Raw genomic sequence first — 6,459 nt, 5'->3', positions numbered from 1 at the left:
CTTGTATTTATGGACTGTTTCCTCTTTAAAAGTGTCTCTTCAAGTTTTCTGTCTTTTCCATGGAGTTGTCTATCTTTTTCTTATTTTGTAGGAGTTATTTTTTCATTCCACATAGTGGTTATTTATTTGTTAGTTATATATATTGCAAATATCTTCTACTCTGTGGCTTTTAAAAGTGGATTTAATATAATTTTAGTCAACTATTTTTAAACACTTATTGTGAAATATTTTTTAACTTTTTATTTTATATTGGAATATAGTTGATTAGCAATGTCGTGATGGTTTCAGGTGTATGCCAAAGTGATTCAGTTATACATGTACATGTATCTGTTCTTTTTCAAATTCTTTTCCCATTTAGGTTGTTACATAATACTGAGCAGAGTTACCTGTGTTATACGCTAGGTCCTTGTTGGTTATCCATTTTAAATATAGCAGTGTGTACATGTCAATCCCAAACTCCCTAACTATCCCTTCCCCCCACCCTGTTGTGAAATATTATATATTTCATAGAGAAAAGTGCAGAAAACATCTATATAAGCTGTTCAGGAATGGGTTAACATAGTAGGCCTGGGAACTTGGGTTTTGAAACCTTTCCTAAGCTGATAAGGTTCTTTTGCCCACCTGTGGCACTAATACTTGCTTTCATTCTGAGAATCTGAAATTTTGGTGTTAAAGCGTTCCTCTGTGACCAGCCCCGGATAAAAACCCTAGACAATGCATCTCTGGTGTGTTTCCTTAGGGCAAAAACATTGTGCATGTGTAGCTGCAGTTTTCTTGAGAGAGAATGTGCTCTCTGGGAGGTAGAGAGCATGTAGAAGCCAGCACATGGATTCCTACAGACTGATGTGTCTTTTCCTCTTGTTGCTCTGTTGGTGTGTCCTTACTGTCTGTTGCTGTAATAAAACTTGGCTGTGAGTTAGGACGGTATGCCTGCGGTCGTTCATCACTGAACATGAGGGAGTGGTCTTTGGGCATCCTGGAAACAGCAGTTTAATGACATGTATCAAAGCAAACACCTCTGTACCTGTGTCCCAGGTAAGGAATAGAACATTGCTAACACCCTCAGAAGCCTCCTGTCTGTTAACACATATATGTGGAATCTGAAGAAATTGGTATAGACGATCTTATTTACAAAGCAGAAATAGAGACACAGATGTAAACAAACGTATGGATACCAAGGGGAAAGGGGGGGGTGGAATGAATTGGGAGATTGGGATTGACATATATACACTATTGATACTATGTATAAAATAGATAACTAATGAGAACCTACTGTATAGCACAGGGAACTCTACTCACTGCTCTGTGGTGACCTAAATGGGAAGGAAATCCAAAAAAGAGGGGATAAATGTAACTATACTTCAAAAAAAAAAAAAAAAAAAAAAAAAAAAACAGGAAGCCTCCTGTCTGCCCCTGTCTTATCCTCTACCCCAAAGATAACTGTTATCCTGACTTTTGTGCTAATCAGTACATTGCTTTTCTTTATATTCAGGTGTCTCAAGTCTTAGTGCTGTTTTAGCTAGTTGGCACACAAAAGATTCTCAATTAAAATGCAATTCAGTTTTTCTAATCTTTTTCTTTTTTGTTAGTGCTGTTTGTATCTTGTTTGAGAAATCTCTTGGAGGTTATAAAATTATTCTTCTGTATTATTTTCCAGAAACTTTATTGTTTTGCCCTTTATATTTAGATCTGCAGTTCACTTGAAAATGATTGATGTGTATGGAGAGAAGTAGGATTTAAATTTCATTTCTTCCCACGTAGATATCCAATGTTCTAGCACGATTTACTGAAAAGACTCCTTCTGTGGTGTTCTGCAGTGCTACTTATAAATTAAGTGTCTTTATATTGGCTTGTTTGTGGGTTCTTTATTCTCTTCCACTGGTGTTTGCCTATCCTAGCATCAATATCTCACCGTTTTTAAAGTAGTTTTTTAATAAGTCTTTATATGTCTGCCAGAGCAAGTCTTCTCATCCTATAGGTATTCAAGAGTATGTTGGCTATTTTTGGAATTTTGCATCTCCATATAAATTTTACACTCAGCTATTGAGTTCCTCCAGGGGGAAAAAATAGAATTTTGGTTAGAATTGCCTGAAGTTATAGATCAATTTGGAGAAAATTGGCATCTTGACAGTTTTGTTGTCTTCCAGTCATGATTATGGTACAAATATTTGTTTGATTACTCCTTAATTTCTCTTAATAATTATTTATAATTTTCTGAATAGAATCATAGACATAGTTTGGTAGATTTATTTTTTTGATATTTAAATTTTTATGCCATTGTGAATGGTAAGTTTTCTGAAATTTCATTGTCTGACGGTTTATTGGTAGTACATAAAAATAGAACTAACTTTTGTATATTGACCTCATATCAGCAGTCTACCTAAACTCACTGCATTAGTTTTCTGCTGTAACAGATTACTACAAATTCAGTGGCTTAAATCAACACAGATTTACTATCTTACGGTTCTGTAGTTCTGAAGTTGAATGAGTCTCATTGGGCTAAAAATCAAGGTGTTGGCAAGGCTGTGTTCCTTTCTGGAAGCTCTAGGGAAGAATCTGCTTCCTTGCCCTTTACAGCTTCTTGAGGCTTTCCTCCTCCATTAATCTGAAGATTCTTTTAGTTGTTCTATATACACGGTTGTATCATTTGTGAACGTTAAGGTTCTTGCTTCTTTCCAGTTTATTTACTGTTCTTGCTTTATTGCTCTGGCTTAAATTTCCAGTGCACATCATATGGAAGTGGTGAGAGTGGGCATCCTTGTACTGTTCCTGATCTAAAAGGAAAAGCTTTCTAAATATCACCTTATTGGAGGTTTGTTTATTTTTAAATTATATATCCCCTCTGTAGGGTTAAGGAAGTTCCCTTTTATTCCTTGCTTGATAAGAGTTTTCATAATGAATGGATTTCATTGTGAATGGATATTTGATTTTGTTGTATGCTTATTCTGCAGCTCTTGGGAAAAGTCATACGATTTTTCTTCTTTAATAATTTGGTAAACTATATTAATTGATTTTTTAATGTTGCCAATCATACATTCCTGAGACAATAAAACTTGGTCATAGTATATTTTATACATGACTAGATTTGGTTTGCTAACATATTGTTTGGGATTTTTTGCAGCTACATTTATGCATAAGAATTAGCCCGTAATTTTTCACGTTGAACTGCCCTTGCAGAATTCTGTACCAAAATTATGATAGCCTCATAGAGTGAGTTGCGAGGTTCAGTCTTTCTGTACTTTGGAATCGTTCATAAAACTGGAATTTTAAATACATTTTTCATTTAAAAATTGGAATATTGTCATAAATACTCAGAAGAATTCACCAGCTCTCAGGTGTTGATGCTGTCTTTATGGGTAGATTTTTAGCCACAGATATTTCTTTAAAATGGCTATAGGCTATTAGGCTTTCTGTTTCTTTTTGAGTGAGTTTTGATAAGTAAGTTTGTGAAGAAATTTGTCCCTTTTATCTAAATTTTAAATTTTATTGGCCCAAAGTTGTTCATAACAACCTATTACTATATTTTAATGTCTATATTATATGTGGTTGAGTTTCTTCTTTTAGTCCTGATACTGGTTTATTTATGCCTTTTTTCTTCTTTTTGATGTCTTTTAAATTAATTAATTAATTTTTGGCTGCATTGGGTCTTCATTGTTGCATGTGGGCTTTCCCTAGTTGTGGCGAGCGGGGGCTACTCTTCTTTGCAGTGTGTGGACTTCTTATTGTGGTGGCTTCTCTCGTTGCGGAGCACGGGCTCTAGGCATGCGGGCTTCAGTAGTTGTGGCATATGGGCTCAGTAGTTGTGGCTCGCCGGGCTCTAGAGCACAGGTTCAGTAGTTGTGGCACATGAGCTTAGTTGCTCCATGGCATGTGGGATCTTCCCGAACCAGGGATTGAACCTATGTCCCCTGCATTGGCGGGCAGATTCTTAACCACTGCACCACCAGGGAAGCCCCTTTGATAAGTCTTTTCATAGAACAAACTTGGTTTATTGGTTCTTTCTATTTTATGTTTATTATTTTAGCTCTTTATAATTTTCTTCTTTATATTCCCATTGGGCTTATTTTGTTTTTCCATTTTCACAAATGAAAGAGATACGAGATAGATGCCATCTGCTCATTAATTTTCATTTGTCCTTTCTAACAATTAAGGCTATACATTTCCCTGTAATTTAGTTGCGTATCACAAGTTTTTTTATATGTAGACTTTCATTATTATCCAGTTCAAAAATATATTCTAATGCCCACTCTGTTATCTTATTTGATCCATGTTTTTTTTTAGTAAGTATATTTCTTTATTTCCAAACATCAGGATTTTCTGGATCCATCTCTCTCCTTCTTTCTCTCTCTCTTTTTTTTTCTTTGAAAAATTAAAAACCTGTGGAAAAGTTGCTGGGTTAGTCCAGTAATAATATGTCTTCTCAAGTGGTTAGTCCAGTAATAATATGTCTTCTCAAGTGTGCATTTTGCATTCTAAAAATAGTTCACATTATCAACCTTAAAAATAAAATAGCCAGTTATTTTACTAGCAAAATGAGCTTATTCAGTAATGGCAGAGGAATTGCCATTTAGGACATGAAAACTATAGCAAACCACGGGTAGGTCTGGAGAACAAAGGAGAGCAACCTTACTTTATATAGAAAAAGGAGAAGTTGCGAAGGGCTGCTCCAAACCACAGTCCGTTGGAGGAATGTGAACGTTCAGAGTGGCTGAGTTGTTGGAGTTCTCATTGACTGGGCTGTTGCTCAACAAGGAGAGAATTGGGTAATAAAGTAAGCTTCCCGCCCAGGAACGTGAAGTAAGCTGTGAAGGAAGGTACATGTGTGGAGAGCTCTCCCTTTAAGACTTCACAACTCCATTTTAAATGAGGTTTCCCTTTATTAATTTTTACAATATGTTAGGTCAGAAAGAAAACATTAGTATTTTCCAAAAGTAGAAAGATTATGAACAGTCCTTATCATTGTACAACAAAACTAGAAATTTAAAATGAAATTTAAAAAAAAAAGGAAAAGCCCCTTCCATCTGGAAGATTAAAAATCTTCTATTAAAGAACTATTGGATACAAGGGAAATACAAACTGAAATAAAGGATTCCTGAAAATTAACGAAATGAAAACACAACAAATCAGATTTTATAAGACATATAAAGCAGTGGTGAAGGGGGAAAATTTATAGCTTTAAAGGCATTATAAATGAAGGATGGAAAATAAATGAACTAAATTCCAAACTTGGAAAGTTAGAAAAAGAGCAAAAAGTAAACCAAACGAAAGCACAAGAGGCTAAAAAATAATAAAGATAGAAACAGAAATTAATGAGATAGAGAATGGAAGAAAATGTGATTAATCAAAATCTTGTATCTTGAAAAATTTAACAAGCCAGCAAACTAATAGCTAACTTAAGAAAATAGGAGGGAATCGCAAATGCAAAATAACAAATGACAAGTGGGGGAAGACCCACTAATATAGAAGAAATTTTTTAAAATACGAGATTAATTTGTATACCTCTAAACATATTTGAATATTTATATGAAATGTGTAATTATTTAGGGAAATACAATTTAACAAAATGGATCCCCGTAAAGATTACAAGTTAAATACCTCAATTTCCATAGAATAAGCAAAGTTTTGAAAGAACCATCCCAATGAAAACCAAAAAACACTAGGTCCAAATGGTTTCATAGGGAAATTCTACCAAACTTCAAGAGTCTAGATAATCACAATGCTAATAAATTGTTTCAGATGAAGGAAGGAAAACTTTGAAATTCTTTTTTTTTTGGATTAGATACTTCATATTATAGTCACTGATTTAGTCATCTATCTCTAGTTGTTGTCTCTATTTGTTGTCAAGGGGCTGAAGGGAAGTAAAATTTCCAAAACACTTTTCAGTCTTCTAGATGCTCTTTGAGTTTACTTTTTCTGAAGCAGCTTTATTGACCTACAATAAACTGCACATATTTAAGTTATGGTTTGATCAGTTTTGATATATAGGAGATACCATCACCACAATCAGATCAATGGACATATCCCTCTCTCCCAAAAGTTTCTTCATGCCCCTGTGTAATGCCTCACTCTTGCTCCCTTTCCCCAGTCCAGAATCTGTAAAGAACCCCTACAGTTCTTTAAAACGAACAAATAACAAATAACCCAATGAAAAAGGAGGCAAAGGATTTGAATAGATGTTTCTCCAAAGAAGATACACAAATGACCAACAAACAGTTGAAAAGATGCTTAGCATCACTAATCATCAGAGAAATGCAAATCAAAAACACAATGAGATACTGCCTCACACTCAGGATGGCTACTATCAAAAAACCCCAGAAACGACTTCTGTGGTGGTGCAGTGGTTAAGAATCCACCTGGCAATGCAGGGGACTAGGGTTCGAGCCCTGGTCTGGGAAGATCCCACATGCTGCAGAGCAGCTAAGCCCGTGCGCCACAACTACTGAGCCTGCACTCTAGAGC

Source organism: Lipotes vexillifer, unplaced genomic scaffold (assembly GCF_000442215.2).
Source record: "Lipotes vexillifer unplaced genomic scaffold, Lipotes_vexillifer_v1.1 scaffold412, whole genome shotgun sequence".
NCBI lineage: Eukaryota > Metazoa > Chordata > Mammalia > Artiodactyla > Lipotidae > Lipotes > Lipotes vexillifer.
The sequence above is the reverse complement of the archived record's forward strand: the minus strand, read 5'-3'. Positions refer to the sequence as shown.